This window comes from Lolium perenne, chromosome 2 (genome assembly GCF_019359855.2).
Source record: "Lolium perenne isolate Kyuss_39 chromosome 2, Kyuss_2.0, whole genome shotgun sequence".
In the NCBI taxonomy this organism is placed as follows: Eukaryota; Viridiplantae; Streptophyta; class Magnoliopsida; order Poales; family Poaceae; genus Lolium; species Lolium perenne.
This window is the reverse complement of record NC_067245.2, coordinates 329,998,626-330,016,651: the sequence shown is the minus strand read 5'-3', so window position 1 is coordinate 330,016,651 and position 18,026 is coordinate 329,998,626. Positions and strand designations below refer to the sequence as shown.

Below are 18,026 nucleotides of genomic sequence, written 5' to 3'. Positions count from 1 at the left end.
AATTTCTCAGAAGGTAATGGATCCAGAAACTTTGTCAGGATTACAGGAAGATGTGGTCGAATGTCTTGTCAGCTTCGAGTTGTTGTTCCCACCATCCTTCTTCAATATTATGACGCACCTCCTAGTTCACCTAGTTGAAGAGATTAGAATTCTCGGTCCTGTATTTCTACATAATATGTTCCCCTTCGAGAGGTTCATGGGAGTTTTAAAGAAATATGTTCATAACCGAGCTAGGCTGGAAGGAAGTATCTCAAAGGGCTACAGAACTGAGGAGGCATTGAGTTTTGTGTTGACTTTATTCCTGACCTTAAGCCGATTGGTGTTCCTGAATCTCGGTATGAGGGGAGGCTGACTGGACAAGGCACACTAGGAAGGAAAGCAACGGTGTGCAGGGACAAGATTTCTTTCAATCAATCACACTACACAGTTCTATACAATTCCAGCTTGGTGGCTCCGTACATCGAGAAACATAAGAATGTTTTACGAGAAATAAACCCGGGCAAGCCCCATTCATGGATTACACGTGAACACATGAATACCTTCGGCAGTTGGTTGCAAAGACATCTCATCTTTTCCATCGAAGCGGACACCACTGTTGTAGAGCAGCTGTACTTGTTGGCCAGGTTACCATCTTCAAACATATGTACATTCCAAGGGTACGAGATAAATGGGAATACATTTTACACGATTGACCAAGATAAAAAGAGCACCAACCAAAACAGTGGTGTCCGCTTCGATGCAAAAGACGAGAATGGGCAAACCACCACATATTATGGATACATAGAGGAGATATGGGAACTTGACTATGGACCCACTTTTAAGGTCCCTTTGTTTCGGTGCAAATGGGTGAAGCTCAGCGGTGTACATATAGAGGATAAGTACGGTATGACAACAGTGGATCCCAACAATCTTGCGTACCTGGACGAGCCATTTGTCCTAGCCAACGAGGTGGCTCAAGTTTTCTACGTGAAGGACATGTCTAGCAAATCGAGAAAAAGAAATCAACAAAAGAATACATCAACGGAGGAGCCAAAGCGCCACATAGTTCTTTCTGGGAAAAGAAACATAGTGGGAGTGGATGACAAGACAGACATGTCAGAAGATTATAATAAGTTTAAAGAAATTCCGCCCTTCACGGTGAAAATTGACCCAAGCATCTTGCTAAATGCTGAAGATTCTCCATGGCTACGGCGTAGAAGATCACAACAGTAGATGGCGATGTAAGAATGTATTCCCAAGACAATCTCTACATTTATGTAATAATAAGAACCCTTTCCCCAACACTGTTAGAGGAGACGGAGTCTTTCACGGGCTTGCAGGGAAATTTTTCCGAGGAGCAGCTTCCGAAGATGCCGTAGGGCGTGTGCACCAACGACATCTTCGAGAAGCTGCGCCACGGGAGATTTCCCAACCCTTTCCTTCATCCATGTGAATGAAACTGTGCTTGGCTAGTTGATCTGCTTGGCAAGGCGTATCGATGCTCCTTTTATAGGCACGACACCGCTTCTACTTTTTCTTGTTCCTTCGACAGGGCATCGTGCGCTACATGCTTTATCTCATCGAGCAGTACGTCCACCCACGCGTCCTTATCCTACCGACAGCTTTAGTCCCGGTTGCAGCCACCAACCGTGACAAAAGATTACGGACACATCTTTATCCTACCGACAGCTTTAGTCCCGGTTGCACCCACCAGCCGTGACAAAAGGTTACCCGCACATCAGCTCCCCAGATAAGTCTCCCCAAGTCTTTTGTCCCGGTTGGAGCCTCCACCCGGGATGAAAGTTTCGCGCGCCACTTCGTTCCCGCCTATTTTCTTCCCGCATTCCCGCCATTTTTCCACTATATATGTAGGCTTGGACTCATATCTGCAAACCTCATCACTCTCTCCCATGGCTTCCATCGTATGTCTAACACCCCGGGAGGCGGAGGCGCTTTGCGCCTCGAACTACCCCTGCCCGCCCGGCTACCGCGTCCCGACCGGTTGGTTGCTGAGCATCGGAGGCGTACCGGTCCCTCCTATCCCTCTTGGTGTGCCACGCGAGATGGCCATCACGAACCACTACTATTTCGAGCTCACGCCTGAGCAGCGGAGGAATCCCCAGTGGCATCCCGACTACAGCCCGACTTGGGACAGCTTCTTCATCAATCGGCGTGAGAGGGCGGTTGCCAGGTACGAGGAGGACGGCCCGCCTCCTTCGAACTTCAACAAGGCCGGCTGTCAGATGTTTTTTTTTTTTTTGAGGAATTACAGCAGGAGAAACTCCTACTGCTTTAATATATATATAAAAAAAGGGGGTATAAAGGCACCAGGAGTGCCTAGAGGTCCTTACAAAACATAAGAATAAAAGGAAAATTACATAGTCTAGGAGAGGGTATTGTCATCCAGGATACCACTCCCCTGACTGAGAGCCAAAGAAAAAAAAAAGGGCAGAAAAAATAACTAACAACTAGTTTCGAGTAACTTTTTCTAGGATAGTAAGGTGATGTAGTTTTGAATCTCTGTCTGTAGCTGCTCCTTTACCCTGCACTGAAGGATCTCTAAATCCTGAGAGAGTTGCCTCTTCCAAACCCCCACCTCAGGATTGGCTTGATCGAAGAACACACGGTTGCTGGTTTTCCAAATGTTCCATGAACCGAGGATTAGAATCTCTGTGAAGAGGGGCCGCGCCCAACACTTTTTTCCTTCAGCTATCATGTGCCCAAGGTGCATATCTGTGTGCCAGGTTATTCCTATCTCAGACCAGCAACTAGAGCTGAACGGACAGCAGAAAAATAGATGATTTCTGGTTTCCTCTAGTCCTGTGTCACACAACATACATGAGAACACCGACCCAATGTCCATGTTTCTCCTCCGCAGCATGTTCCTGGTATTGATCCTGTCCACTAACATCAGCCATGCAAAAACTTTGTGCTTCATTATGCACTTGGATTTCCATATCCGTTGTAGGTAGTCAGGAGCAACCACATCCTTGAAGCAGAAGCGATAATAGTCCTTTGATTTGTATGTGGATTTACCCCAAGTAAAAACCCATTTATCTGGAGTGTGTCTGTGTACTGTGCCAATATTGACTACCTGTTGCAATTGGAGCAGCTCCGTGTGTGCCTCGATAGAGAGCGGTAGCTGAAAAAGCGCACCCAGATCTTGTTCATCCACAAAGTCGGCAACCGAGATATCTTCATTGAGTGAGAAGGAATGCAATCTGGGGGCGGTATCGCATAACTGCGGGCTGCACCATGCATCCTTCCAGAGTAGGATAGTGTCTCCTGCTCCGATGGTGCAACTGGACACCCCTCTGAAAATGGGCATAAGGCTCGTCACGTCCTTCCACCAGAACGAACCGCACTTGGGAGTGGCATGGGGCACCCCGGTTTCATAGTGAGCAGACCAGACCAGCTGAACCCAGATGTGGTGGCGCGGCCGGACTCTCCAGAGCGTCATGGCCTATCGTGGCCCCCGCCTGCGCTACCGTCAATCCCAGCCCACGCGTGCTCACCCGCCGAGGTTCGACAACCGCGACCCCGATGCTAGCGACGATGACGTCGACGACTATGATGACTACAGTGGCGACTATTATAGGGCTAGGCAGGACTATGATTGAATGGCTCCAACATTCGAATCTGGCCATGTATCTTAATTTTCAGTTGAGCTCTGTACTTTAATTTCAGTTCAATCGTAATAAATTTAGTGTCAACCATTTTATTGAACAAAAACAACCGTCAACGACTTTATAAACTAAATTTAAACTAATAGAATCGACAACGACTTTATTGAAATTACAACAAAATAGATAAATTACTAGTCTAGTCTCTACTCGTCGTCGGAGGTTGTCTCCGTCCAAATGTCATCCCACCGAGGGTCGTTTTCGGTCCAAGTTGTATTCGGGTTCTCGAGCTCGAAGGTGGCAACGGCCCGACGGTGGCGCCTGTTGGACCTGCGTTGTGTCCTAAGGATAGCGAAGAACGCGTCGGTGTTGTCGACGTCGTTGGGGAACTGCGCCCTCCACTGCCGCATCAACTGCTCGTCGTGCTCGGCGATGGCGATCCTGCGCTGCACCTGGCGGTGCCGGCGATGGTCCTCGTCGTCGACGAGGCACGGCGGTGGCGCGAGGAACTCTGCCTCCTCTAGCGATTCAACATCCGGGAAGTTCATGTCGCGCCGTGGCCGCCGAAAACGCCACGCCGCCGCGTCGTAAGCGCGCGCCGCCAGCTCCGGCGTGTTGTACGTGCCGAGGGTGAGGCGGAAGCCACCGGCGCGTATCTCGGCGTAGTACCTACCGCTCGGACGCACTCGAACGCCACGGAAACCGGACGCCCCTCGACGACGTGGAGGCATCCCGGAGATGAATGAGCGGAGGAGGCGGTGGTGACGTGTGGTTGTGCCCGCACTCGTCGCTATATATAGCGCACGCGGGGCATGGCACGTGTAAGCCACGGCTACACACGTCGCACACCGGCGTCGGCGAGTGAGGCATGTGGAAGCGGTGGCCACACGTCGCATGACGGCGTCTACGGGACGCGACACGTGGCACGGGGACGCGACACGTGTGGCACGGCGGCGGTGCACAGGGGTGAAACATACCCGAGTATCAATGTTTCATATGATGCGAGATGCAAATAGGTATATGGATGTCATATTCATGTTCATTAGCTTTTTCTGATCAATATTCATATATAAAACATTTGTATTTGAGTTACCATTCAAAAGTTATTGAAATAATAGTTTTATTAATTGAAAATAGAAAAAAGAAAAGGGGTGAAGAGCTGATCCGTGGCACAACCCATCCAACGGCTCTAGGCCGTTGGATTCAAACGGCCAGAGCCGTTGGATGGGCTGTGCCACGGATCAGCCCAAACGCCTTTTGTCGCGGGTGGTGGCTCGACCCGCGACAAAAGACCCCCCCTTTTGTCGTGGGTGGTGGCACGACCCGCGACAAAGACGTTGTCGCGGGTCGTGCCACCACCTGCGACAAAAGGGGGTAGGTATAAGACTGGCGTCGCGGGCGGAGCCGCCACCCGCGACACTACCGGAGGCCAAACCCTGGACGAAGCGCCGACAAGCTGCCCAAATCGCCGCCGCCGCCGACGCCCTGCCGCGCGCGGAAGCTCCGCCTCGGGCCGCCGCCTGCGCGCTCCTCTGCGCCGCGGGCCGCCGCTGCGCGTCCTCGGGCCGCCGCTGCCGCCGGCGCCTCTTCCTACTCCAGCGCGCGCCGCCGTCTGCACCGCCGTCTGCAAGAGGTAGCGCCGCCGCGCCTGCTCGGGCGCCGTTGCCGTTTTTTTTATTTTTCATTTTTTTTATACTTAATTGAGTTAATTAGTTAGTATGTAATTAGTATGTAATTAGTTAGTTAGTTTAGGCCGGTTTAGTTAGTTAGTTTAGGTTTTTAGTTAGTTAGTTTAGGTTTAGTTAGTATGTATATATGTATTAAGTTAATTAGTATGAATTAGTTAGTTAGTTTAGGTTTAGTTAGTTAGTTTAATTTGGTTTAGTTAGTTAGTTTAGGTTTAGTTAGTTAATTGATTAGTTTTAGGTTGAAAAATGTTTAGTTTAGAAAAATGTTTAGTATATGTATTTACGGTTTTTTTAGTATATGTATTTGCTTTATGGATTTAGTTTGTGCTTTACTATATGTATTTGTATATATGGATTTAGTTTGTAATTTAGTATATGTATGTACTTAGTTAGTATATGTATTTTGTATAGTTAGTTTATAATTACTATATGGATTTAGTTTGTGCTTTACTATATGTATTTGGTATATGGACGACTCCTCCACCGACACCCTCTCTCTCGCAAACACGCGTCCACCGACACCCTCTCTCTCGCAAACATGCGTCGCCGACACCCTCTCTCTCTCTCTCGCAAACACGCGTCGCCGACACCCTCTCTCTCTCTCTCACAAACACGCGTCGCCGACACCCTCTCCCTCTCGCAAACACGCGTTGCCGACACCCTCTCCCTCTCGCAAACACGCGTCGCCGACACCCTCTCCCTCTCGCAAACACGCGTCGCCGACACCCTCTCCCTCTCGCAAACACGCGTCGCCATTAGGGTTAGGGTTTGGTTAGGGTTAGACCATGTACTTATCGATTTTTTTTTTTGCAGAAACAATGGATCCATTCGAAATCCGTCGAGACTTGGAACAGGAAGACTTGTTCGAGGACATAATCCACGAAGGTCCTGAAGCCGACGGCTCCGGAGCTAGAGAAGACCGCGACTCCGGTGATGGAGAAGACCGCGGCTCCGGAGATGGAGAAGCCGAGGACTCCGGTGATGGAGAAGCCGACGGCTCCGGTCATGACGAGGTATACGATCAGTTGAGGCATTAATGGAATTCTATATGTACATATGTATATAAATTAACTGATTTTTATTCTCTTAGGCCTCCGAAGATAAGTTGGAGAAACGAGGCCCGTCAAAGAAATTGGGCAAAAAAGACCACTTCAACATTGAAGCTATATCACCGAAAGGCCAGCCGATGGCACCGGCCAGTGTCAGAGTGACATTTAAGAATCAGTGCGGAGTTCTGGTTAGAGATCATCTCCCGATCACTATTAGAGAATGGAACAAGACCAAGAATGTGTCCGAAGATCAGGTTACCGATAGGTACAAGAACACACTTTTTGACGACCTCATGTCACATTTCAGTTTGCCAAATTTGGGATCGGACTCTGAGAATGCCAAGCAGAGGGCACTAGTGAAGAAATGGGCTCTTAAGAAGATGGGGGAACTTTTCCGAGCGTATAAGAACCGGTTATGGAAAGCTTATAAGGCCTCGAAGAAGCCTCCAATATTCGAAAACTACCTAGCGAAGCAGGAGCATAACTAGGAAGAATTTGTGAGGTACAAAGAATCAGAGGAGGCTGTGAACCTGTCAATGAAAAACAAGAAGAATGCAAGCGAAAAGAAATATCACCATCATACGGGCCGAGGGGGCTACGAAGTAGCCATGCCTAAGTGGGATGCACAAGAGGCTGAGATGAAGCTGAATGGGATCACTCCAGAACCACAGCGAGAAGGATGGGACACTAGGGCTCGAAATTGGTTCCTTGGGCATGGCTGTGAGTATGACATGAAGACAGGGAACCTTGTTGAAAGTGACAGCAAGGTTAGGGTACCTAGGAAAAAATGGATTGAAGTGACGGCTGATATTAAAGCGGGAAAACTGAAGTTTGCTCCCGATAGAGAGAAAGACTTGCTGACGCTTGTCCTCGGTAATCCTGAAAAGGGAGGACGAATAAGAGGCTACGGCCCTAGTGTTCCGTGGGCGCTTGGGTTTCCGAATGACGCGGAGACTTACAGAAGCCGAGCGAGAGCAAAACAACGCGAGCTGGAGGTGCAGAATGACCGGATGGCTGAGTTCCAACGGCAACTAGACCAGCAGAAGCGGGAGATTAATGAACTTAAAGGACATCGCCAGCCAGATAATACCGCCGGCATATCTCAGCGACGAGACAGCAGCGTGGCCGACTCGGAGGCCCCGCCTACACGGATGATGATAGATGCCGGTCCTGGCGACCCCTTGGATGGAATCAAGGAGCAAACACCTTGTGATCTCCATGAGGTGTTCAGGAAGGTGTCTGTTAAGGTGGCGGTCGGCTATGTCTTACCGGCATTTGGACCTGAAGGTGAGCCGGCAACATGGCATGGCAATCCGATTCTAGCTGGCTATGCTCGTGTCGGGGTGGATTCAGTTGTACCGTCGTGGGAGACATTGGAGCTCGAAATCCCTGGAGGTGATGGGGGGCTTACACTCAGAGAGGTGCTGGGAGAAATCATTCTCTGGGAAAAGAAGAACAACAGGCTGCCAGGCTGGGTAGCCCCTAGTACCAGTCGTCCCAGTAGGTCACCATCACCTCCTCCAGGTGATCGCAGGCCACCATTACCTCCTCCTACTGATCACATGTCGCCACCATCACCCCATGGGTACGACGTCGACCACGACATCTGTAGTCCATCTCCATCTCCAGCACCGCCGCCTCCGCCCACTAAGACTCAGAATGCACCCAGCCGGAAGCGTTTCAAGAGTCCTGTCCGCAAGATGTCGCCCCTCCCAAAAGTACCAAAGGTTCCTCCCCCCGTCCTTACGATCGTACTGTCGAGGAAAATGAGGCCATTGTTGCGAAATACAATTATGATTTTTTTCATAAGGAGAAACCTCCAGCGCCAGAGCCATACACAGAGAAGCAAAAAGAATATGCTGCTAGTTTTCTGAACACACCATCGCAGTATGACTTACACGCGAAGAAGGATGACTATACACGCCACCTTGCGAAGGTAATTGACGAGAAGAAGGATGAAAAGGCTAAGGAGAAGGATATTGCTGGCACAAGCAAATCATCAGCTAGAAGTGCAGCCGAGAAAAAGTCAAGTTCAACAAGTGCACCCCTCAAGGCCAAGCAAACGACAAAAGGCAAAAAGAGAAAGGAAGTTCCCCTCCTCGGAGATCAGCCCAAACAATCGATCCCAACACTCAAAGTGTTTAATGTTCCCAAGGTGTACCAGGAACATGGTGGTTTCGATATGGAAGAAGCTGCAAGGCTAGCGGCTTCCTGTTCAGTTACCGTGGAGGAATTGCTGCTTGCATCAGATGCTGCACTACCCACTGCTGATATAGCTCCTAAATTTGTCTACGTAGCCGAGTTGGTTAGCAAAGAGCAGCTGCATAAACTGCCAACACATATGCGGAATTTGCATCAGTGTTACCTTGATGCATGCAAGGAGAACATAAGGTACATCGTGGCGAGTATACCATTTGAATATTACTACCGAAAGGAGGAGATTCATATTGAGATGAATGAACTCTGGCAGTTATTCAATCTAGATGCCCTCGACAAATCTCTCATGAGTTGCTATTGCTTGTAAGTTGTTAACTACATATAAGTTCATTTTCATTCAGTTCATGTTCGTTTTCATTGCATATACTCATTATATCTTATGTGTTCTCTTATGCAGGCTGAAGATCAGTGAATGCAAAAGTAATAATATTATCAATGTTGGGTTTATTGACCCAGATAAAATACATGTTGAAACGGTAAAGCATAAACGCCAAGAAACGGGGGGAAACCTACTAAGGTTTTTGGGGGAGCAATATTTCTGTGATTCAATATTGTTTCCTTACAACTACGAGTGAGAGTCTTAATGATCTTTTATGCACATTCAATTTTTCTTACTTGATGTTAAGTGTAATTCCTGACGTATATACATAACATGTGCAGCTTCCACTGGATTCTACTAGACATTCAACCTGATAAGGGAACAGTTGAAGTAAGAGACCCAATGAGTAGAGGCGTGGACGGGTTCCACGACTTGCAGAAGTTGCTCCAAGTGTAATTTCCTTCATCGCCGCGCTTTATCTTTCGTGAGATATCAATTAATTATCCACTCATTCAATCATTCTTTTGCCTGGCAGGGCTTGGAGAGCTTTGAAGACTCATCATAAGGAGATTACCTGGGCAGAGAAGCTAACATTTACTCCTGTACCGTGCCCCCAGCAGCCACAAGGGACGAATCTATGTGGATACTACGTTTGCGAGTCCATTCGCATGTTAACCACTGAGAAGCAGAACAAAAATAAATTCAACGTAAGCAATAACATTCACAACTTCATTTATTATCATCAATATTTCGTTATCAAGATTAATATAGTCATACTCATCTCATTTTCGTATATAGGTCGACTACAAGCGGGACATACTCCAACCAAAGGAACACCTACTAGGAATCGCCGAGGAACTGGCGGGACTTTTGGTTAGAGAAGTATTAAACAACAAAGGCTTGTTTAGTCCAAGTAGATGCTCTACCTCCAAATAGACGGTCGTTAGTACCGCTTGTCTGTCGATCGTGAGCTCCATGTATATATATATGTAAGGGGAATCGACTTTTGCTTCTATTTGTTTGATCGATCTATATATACATATAATGAATGAACGTGTACAACTTCTAGTAGCGTACAAATATATGCAACTTTTATTTTCGAATGAAAAAAATGAAATAAAGTAGCAGGGTTGTGCGCGCGCCACGTAGAGGGCCTTTTGTCGCGGGTGGTAATACCGCCCGCGACAAAAGGTCATGTCCCCTGCGCGCCCCGCGCCTGCCACGTGGTGGACTGTATGTCGCGGGTGGTAAGCGACCCGCGACAAAAGGTCGACCTTTTATCGCGCCCCTTTTGTCGCGGATGGCCACCCGCGACAAAAGGCTCTTACAACCCGGAACAAAAGCCCTGTTTTTCACTAGTAAATTTACAAATGATTTTCCATGTAACCCCATGGTGTCTAATGGATAATTGATGTTTACAATGTAGAGGATTTTGATGTAGTATGTTGTCTCAACTATTCTGTAAGCTTGCTGAAATTATTTGGTCTATTCTTACCATTTTTTTAAAAATGATTCTTACCACTTCATATACTTACTATTTGATATTCAAGGGTTTTATTTGTGACCTCTTGGTTATTTAGGTCCAAGGCTTAAATATAATCCTTTCTATTATCAGGCTTTAAATATGTGTTGCTTCTTTTTTTTTTGAAAATTATCCTGTTAGAGTACGGACTTACTGCAGAAAAGTATTGATGATTCTCTTCATTTCACTACTAGGTTATAACAGCCTGTATTTTTGCATGATTTATGCAGGGGTGGAACGACTGCTGCCGCCCTGCTTCTAATTGTCACACGGTACCGAGCACATCTACATTCACGCACCGCTTACTCTTTGTATGGATCATCATAGTTCTTCTCCCTGCATATGATGTGATCGACGAATTGACCCAACATATTTCCGTTGCTCTTGTTTGTAGAGAAGCGATAGCTACTTGGGTGGGAAAGGGGAGCATGAGGAAATCACTATGCTTTTTGGGGGTTGTTAGTCAAAGAAGGAAGTAACAACTATAATGAGGTAACCAACAATATTTGTACAACTGCTGGAGGGAAGAAGTCCTATAATTATTGGTTCATACAGGGTGAACTATGCCATGGTAGCTCAGTGCATATAGTTATGACAACCGACTATACTTATAATTATGGCTATCTACTATGTTTTGCACTTTCAGATCTGATTTCTTACAACCTTCGATATATGTTGGTATTCTAGAATTTTGAATGCTAATATGCACAAAACTGCTTACAATCATCTGCAAAATAAATGTAGAAGACCTTCGAGAAGTCTTGCGAATTATTTGCAATCTAACTGTAAATTTATTGAGTAGAACATATGAAATTAAGTACTGTTGTTGTATGTCAATCATACTAGATGGACCATGCGCGTCTTGCCGCGCCGTTCTCTGCTAAATGCTTTTAGGTTTTGTCTTGAGGCTATTCTTTTGTTGGCGCGTATATATTATCATTTTTGGTTCACTGGAAATTCTGAACCTATGCCATGAGTTGAACGAAAAATAAAAATTTAGACTATAATATCTTGCTAAAAGGGGAAAAACACATTCAAATAGAATTTTACAGGCAAGTAACAGTCTTGGGAACTGGATGAACCATTCTGAACCTCAACGCCACATCTTCGCTAAGTCTTGATTGCACCTAAAGAGATGTTTTCTTTTTCATTTGTGTTGCATTCCATAAATAAAAATACTGAAGAATCGTCATGCAACTTACATTAGTCTCCTTGTCTTCCGGCTCTTATTCTTAGAATCATCTCCCATCGGCTCTAACTGTCGTATAGTTTGTAGTAACTGTAGTAGCATGTGTACTTTCAGTACCTCAGTGTCAAGCAAGTAGCTACATTTTCTGGCACCTGAGGTAGCACCAACCACATACATATATAACAACATTTTGGTTCAATCAAACAAGATATGACACTGTTACACTCACATCCGTGCAGTCTGAACCTCTAAGTCAGAGTGCAAAATATAACAGGTTACTTATCTTATCTAGGATTTTGAATTTGTAATATGAATATTGAGCCTAAATTGGATGGATGCATTTTCAATTTTGTGAAAAAAATGAAAAAAAAATTCAGTATGTCCGTTGTTGGTGAGGAAAAATAAGGTAGGTGCATAACGTTATGGCACGGCATAATCTGTCTTAAGGCTGGATGAATTTCTGCTCTATAAGTAACGCGCTGATGGAATGTTCATGTTGATGCAGCTGTTAAGTTGGGTGTTGTTCTCATACTATGGTGACAATGGAATTGATCTTAAGTTGTAAAGCGCATTATTGACCCTGTGCAAGATCATCCGTCGAGGCACATAGACCAGCTGGAAGGCCTACAGGTTTAGTGTTGTCAGTGTATGAATCGGTCGTGATAAACTGTAGTAGTAATTCAGATATGAAACATTAAGGGGTTAGCTTTACCCCTCTTTGACCCTGCAGTCTTGTGCTATTAGGATGATTACTACAAAGGCACGATTGCATCAATCACAACATTAGCTACGGAATATTGACAGTAAGTCTCGATCTTAAGCAACGAATACCCTTCTATTGTAACTGATACTTGCAGTATTAGCAATCGAGTGAGTAGATATTAATTGTTCTTTGTTCTAGTTTTATTTGTGTTAATTACAGAAAGTACCTTTCATTTCCATTTTGCGTCTCTTTTGGTGCCTAATATGTACTATTATCCAAATGCAGTTGCCTAATAAAGCTTTTGTCTTATGGTTGTGTGTGTTTTTAGAAAACCATAAAACACCATCCTCACAAGGGCATTAATGCGTACAAAAAATTGCTTTGGAAAAGATTAAAGTGTAATAACTTATAAAAGATCAAAATACATGGGGTAGCAATCCTTTTTTATTATATTTCATTGTTCTGACATATGATATACTATTTTTTTGGGTCAGTGTACAATTATAACTAAAGACCTAGTAAATACTAATCGAAGTCAGAACCGAATACGAACGGTTTGGGCGCAGTTTTCTTATTCTTAGAATTCTGATTTGACCTCTTCATACATGATAACATGTTCATTCTAATCTATCAGATGTGATATTTCTATTCCACTTTTTCAAGTTACATCCAATTTTACAGAATGACCATCTGAAATATCTAAATTCTAACTGAAGCTACAAATGTCACAACTTTTTTATTCTTATAATTCTGTTTTCAAGTGCTCTTTATAGGGGAAAACCCTATGTTATTTTAGGGGGTCAATGTTTGGGTGGCGTCTATGTTTGGCTGCCAATACTGATTGGCAAGATGCATCGACTAAATGCGCCACACATTAAATAGTGTGGCATAATTGGCCAGTTTTCCATCCGATTAAGGTGCATTCAGATAGGTGTCTAGTCACATACTATTTGTGTGATTTAGTAGATTAGATTGGAAGGTAACATCTCTGCCACACGGACTAAACTATAAAAAATGGCATGCAGAAAGTGGCAAAACCGAAAAAATTATGTATATGTATCCTGTCCCAGATACACTCCACCGTTCCTCCATTCCATAAAAAATGAAGATTATGTTTCTGCATGAGTCCTCTAGGCTGTAAATAATTGAGGTCAATTTCTGGTTGCAACCAAATTCAGTTGCTATTTCCTTTTGAATATACATGGTAACATTACAAATGTTTTGCTTTGAATATGAACATTTCAAATATTCAAACAGATAATTTTAAAAGCATGTGTATAGCAGTCTATACAGGATTTTACCAAAAAAATGGATAGATAATTACCGCTGGCACAAAGACATAAGATCATCGATGGTTGGAACAACGGTGTGTAGCATCAGGGTCGGACTGCGGCGACCCTGGCTTGCGCGGCTCGGCGCGCGGCGAAACGCCGAGCGACGATGCGGACGCCGACCTGGTCCGCCGGTGCTGCGGCGAACGCGACGACGGCGACGTCTGCATGTAGGGGTTGCGGGGGCGACGGGGGCCTTACCAGAACGCGAAGGGGGACTGCGAAGGCTCTGTCCGGACGCCACGAGCATGCACAGCGTTCTGGACGTCGACGGGGTCGGAGGCGAGCTCCAAGTTGCCACGGACGAACTCGACGGTGCCGGTCCTGAGCGAGCTTCGGGAGGTGCGGCCGGCGATGAAGGGGGAGACACGCTGGCGGTGCAGGGGCGTGTGCATGTCATCTGCTCGGCTCGGCGACCTGGGCGAGTTGGCGGAGCTGCACGGACCAAGCGTCAACGTCGGCGTCCTCCCAACGGTTGCCTGGGCAAGAAAGGAGGCAGATTAGCTAGGAGAGAGGGAGCAGCGAAGGTTGAAAGAACTAGAAGGTGCAGAGGTGGTGTGGCGGTCTGTAGCTTTGTCCTCCACGGTGTGGTGACCGCGACGACGAAGCGCCCATGGCTGACTCCCAAGCCGGTCGAGAGAAGGCAGAGGATGGAGTGCAGCGTTGTTCTGGCTCTGTCCAGATAGAAATAGAGGGTGGGTTGTGTGCTAGGATATAGCGGGAGCTTTGGGCTCTCTTTTATTTGCCGGGGCCGGTGCATCCATGGGAGTGGTGGACGGACGATCGAGCTGGAGCGGGGTAGGGCAGGATAGTGGTGAATGGGACAGAGAGGGGAGCGTGTGAACGAGGCTCGCGGTGGCGTGCACGTATGGAGAGAGGAGGCAAGGCACAGGGTGCGGAGCAGCTCGACTGGTCAAGTCTGCGCAGCGACGGCGCGCGCGCACTGGCCAGCGCTAGGGCGGCGCACGGGACAGATGTATGCGCCAAATGAGAGTCACGGGCTGCGCCAGGGCGTGTATGGTATCGACGCTCGGTCACAGGCGAGAGGGGAGGAGCTGAGGCGGTCGGTCGGCTCGATGGGATGACACCGAGCACACGCCCGCCAGGTGTTCGACGAACGGTTGGCATCCAGAGCGGGGCCGAGAACAGCCAGGAGGAAGGAGACAAAGACTAGGGCGCACGCTGGGTCGAACAGAGATAGGAAGGGGAGGCTGGTGGCGCGGAGGTTTGGTTAAAAGTGTCCGTTTCAAAAATTAGCCATGCCATCGGTACTCCATGGCACAAGAGGGAGAGAGAAGGGTTTGGGGCCAGCTGGGGTGGTCCTCCAGGCGTGTTGGTCGTGCGGGAGGGGCATGCTCGTGCTGGTGCTTATCAAGGGAAGACGAGAGGTGGCAGCAAGGCCTCCTTGCAATTGCATGCGGAAGTCATTGGCATGCCCGGTCTTTCTCTCTCTCTCTCTCATTCATTCCAAGAGAAAACTGCCAAAGAGAGTACTGTAGCTGCAGCTATGGTCGACCAGAGAGAGGGTCACGGGGTTGGAGGGATCAACGGAGTGGTTTTCGTGTTGGTTCAAAAATAAAGAGAATGAGAGAGAGATGAAGAGGGTACGTGGTGCATGGATGCCTTGCATGGCCGGCCACACTTGTGCATGCCAAAATGAGCAAACACGGTGCCAAAATGATCTAGGTAGGTTGGTTAGGTGAGTAAGCTGATGATGGTTAGGCCCAAAACTTGATGTTGGGAAAGATTTAAGTGATCAAGGAAAATTGAGATTGATATGGAATTTAATAGAGATGATAATCTATAGATGGTATACGATCCAATCATGGTTTTGCCAAAATGTTGAGGTTGATAGATAGTTCTTTTAAAATGTTCTACTTGCTCTACAAAGCAAGGTAGATTTTTCTTATAATGAAATAAGCGAGAAAAAGAGAGAGAGGGCAAAGTATCATAAGCATGCATTTTATATATTAAAAAAATAGAGTGAAGAAAATATTTTTCTAGAAGACAATTATTTTAAAAAAGGAAGTGAAGAGATACAAACATATAACATTCCCATTCCTAGTTTTATTTTCAAAAATATTTTGAAATGGTTTGATAAAACTAGAAAATAGTTTTGTTAGAAAGATAGTGAACAAGATGGGGTTTTACTGTTGTTGGGAAATTTAGAGGGAAACTCCCAACTTGAAATTGTTGGATCATTGCCATAGGGCATAGTACTGATTTTCAAAGATGATATTTTATTTTAGTCTCTTAAGGATAAGGCTCAAAGAGTGGGATCTAGATAAGATGATATAGAGAAGGTGATTAGGACAAGATGGTTAGGCCAAGAATAATTCTTGAGTAGATTTGGATGATCTTGGAGGGGTAGAGATGCAAGTGGAGATTAATCATTTGTTGCCCAAATGATCATCTACCAATATCATGAATAGATGGAGTAGTGATATTTAAAAGATGGATCAGGGAGATGTATTAATGGCAATGACAATTCCATGATATTTGATCACAAATCAAATAGTCTAAGAATTTAGTTTTGGGTGCCTATGGCATTTACTTGATTAAAACTAAATAAGAAATTTTATTTGAAATTCGTGAAAAATGGGAGAGAGTTTTAGAAAGAGTTGAATGACCCAAGGTTTTAGTAAAAAGGAAATACAGATCATTCCATTTTATTTTAGGCAGCCAAACTGCATATAAAATCTTTTATAAATTTTGAAGGCACACAAAGTAAGGGAAAGACATTTGGCAAATACTTCATCTCAGAACAAAATAACTCTAGAAACTCTTTTTGTGATACTATGATCTGAGGTGACCATATATAGCCACTTTAAAATAAAATGTTTTTGCAAGATCTTTTGATTTCAAAATTTGAGTCATAAGACAAAACAAAAGAGGTTTCGTTATTTGACATAAGGTTCAAATATTTTTGAAGAGAGGAGATTAAGGTGGTACAAGAGTGGCCATAGCATGAGTGTTTTCTCGAGATAAGAAGATGTGGGTTGAGGTACTTCACTTAACATTATTCAACAAACATCACTCATCAAACAAAGTCAAACACATTTCAACCAAACACATGACAGCTAGCACAAGCAAAACATAAAAAGTTTTTGTTCCCCCTGATTTTGCACTTTGGACAAATAAATAAGGTTGCAAAAAGTTGTGGCGTTACAGACCTTCCACCCTTAAAATAATCTCGTCCCGAGATTACTAAGCGTAGTGCCAGAAAGGTTTTATAGGTTAACCTGAGTTAGACTCCATCCTCCGGTAGACGTGCCATTGTCGGAAGGTCACAACTTCAGCTTTTGAGAGACACGGTAGATGTCCGCCGAGGACAAGCTTCGTGAAGAGGCTGACTTCTCTATGTTGGTGTTAGATCCGTAGCTTCCTAACAATCCTAGAGAGTCCACGATTCTTGGAGAGTTAGATCATCCCAACGGTGCTTTGGAAAGGTTGAAAGTTTTTAGAGTTAGCTCCAAAATTTTAGTGGAAGACAAAGTCTTCCACCCTTAAGATTTTTCATTGAGGGTTCGAGAAAACTCAGAGCTACAACCATGGGGTCATGTCGGGCGCTTTTGAAGAAGTCATCGATCTCCCGTCTTGAGTTGAAAAATCTTCTGGGGACGACATGCAGTCCGTGGCTTCAAAAGGCGCACACGGTGTTTACTACTTTGTAAGGCACTTGTTAGGTTAGTAAGTTAGCGGAAATCCTAGTGGGTCTTCACATAAAGCAGCAACAACAGCCGTTGAAATAGTTTTCAGCCTTAGGGTTGATGTTGACTAAGGTACACCAAATCTTGAGTCTTGAGTTGTCTTCAAAGGCTTCAGTTGAAGAAGACCGGATGAACCTTGTAGAGTAACTTGGCTTCGGTACTACAGCTCACTTAGCTTGTTAGAAGGTGAGTCAAGCTGAGGTCTTAAGAAGATAGCTTCAAGGTTTGCACGATTATGCTCTACGATTAGACAAAATTAATATGGCTTCATCTTCTCGTGGAGTTACAGACGATCTTGAAGGCACTAGCTTCTTCTTCCTTGGCGTCGTAGGGTGTCTTGCGTTGAGTGTCGTACTGGAATTGGGCATTTCGGGAAAACATGGTGGCATCTAGTTGTTACCCAAGTTAGAGTTAGAGTTTCCCGTGAGCTTTGTAAACTAACAATTAGAATTTCTACTAGAATATTGACCGGATGCAATGAAAACATCTTAGGGAGGGTTTCCTAGACCGGACTATCACACAAAAAGGCTTTTCAGGCCGAAAGGCTAGAGCAAACATACACACAACAAGCAATCACAAACACTCAAGCAGCAAATTCAGAACACCACAAGCAATCAGGAAAACCACACGGAGTATTTCAGGTACCCAGGGATGCCTAATACGCGAGGGGGGTAGCTCAATCAAAAACAATTGAGA

The 18,026-nt window shown here is 45.5% G+C and overlaps 1 long non-coding RNA gene across 1 annotated transcript; it reads right to left on the bottom strand.

The window, feature by feature from the left end:
* Nucleotides 1–11,370: 11,370 nt before the first annotated feature.
* LOC127337249 (uncharacterized) lies at nucleotides 11,371–14,612 on the bottom strand. Its single transcript, XR_007873685.2, has 3 exons — nucleotides 13,614–14,612; nucleotides 11,600–11,738; nucleotides 11,371–11,524 (listed from the first exon to the last, which is right to left on the bottom strand). It is a non-coding gene; the product is annotated as an uncharacterized lncRNA (long non-coding RNA).
* Between the last annotated feature and the right edge of the window lie 3,414 nt (nucleotides 14,613–18,026).